Raw genomic sequence first — 1,225 nt, forward strand, 5'->3', positions numbered from 1 at the left:
TTTAGTACAAGCGTATTTACAAATCTTAATCTTACAAATATTAAAAGTAAAAAACATACATTAAAAATAAAAAAAAATATATAAACATGAAAATAACGAAAAAGTAAAAATTCCTTATCGAATTACAAATATAATATACTTTACAGCAGGCAAATATCATTACGAATGTTAGTGAAAGATAAATTAAAAAATTGTTTTGTAATGCCCCCAAGGTAAGGTGTTGACTTTATTTACTAGTATCTGCCTTTTATCATCAGTATTGCTTAAAACCGTTTTATTAAGCTCTTGAGAGTAAAGTACGTGCTTGATTGATTTAATTAAATTCATTTTACATTTTAAATCTTTGACGTTGAATAATGAGTCTTTGTATTGTGATAAAGTAAGATTCTTAGTAACGCACTTAGAAACACCTTTAGCTTTATTGATTCGTGTTTTAATGCTGTTCAGGGAATAAAGTTTTGCTCTAAGACCTACAAATTCTCTAATCACATCACCCCCAAGTTCGTCTTTAAATAAGCCGGGGATTTTTGCATTCACCCTTTCTATGCAGTATGGATTATTTAAATCAAAGTTACTAGTATCAAATTCCGACAAATTATTTTTGATATCTCTGTAAACGTCCTCTGTGAATATCAAGTATAGGAGGCTATCAGTATCTGTATAACAAAGTTTTGCATTCTGATTATATATCTTTTTAATAAAATCGTAATGAAACTTGTATAGATGCTGTTTTGCGTATTCTAAAACTGAAAACCCAATGTAGATAGGTCTGTCGAGCACAATCTTTTCTGGAGTAAATTGAGCAGCTATAAAATTTTCTGAGAACACTGAAATATTTTTTAGATTTGGGCGAGAAATAAGTGTTTCAGCATCAAGTCGCTTTTTTGTTAAATTATATTCATCTTTCCAAGTTGTGATCAATTTAACACTTACTTGTTTGCGTCTATTTTCAATAGTTTTACCGAAAATTGCATTATTCATGAGTTTAAAAAAGTCTTTTTCGAAAACGGACACAGCGGATTGCCGCAGATTTGTATTCAAATCTATGTATTTCTGTAAAAAATTTGACTGTTTAAAGCTCAGTATACGGTGAATATTTCTTAAAATTAAACCATTTCTCAACATTTCTTTCAAGTGAATGAAATGAACAACGTAGTTATATTTATCATATAAACTCGCAATCAATTTCGGAGACTTTCCTCCCGGGGGAATAAATTTCTCCGGA

The sequence above is a fragment of the Hyposmocoma kahamanoa genome, unplaced genomic scaffold (assembly GCF_003589595.1).
Source record: "Hyposmocoma kahamanoa isolate Upper Pololo Valley unplaced genomic scaffold, ASM358959v1 95673, whole genome shotgun sequence".
Classification (NCBI taxonomy): domain Eukaryota; kingdom Metazoa; phylum Arthropoda; class Insecta; order Lepidoptera; family Cosmopterigidae; genus Hyposmocoma; species Hyposmocoma kahamanoa.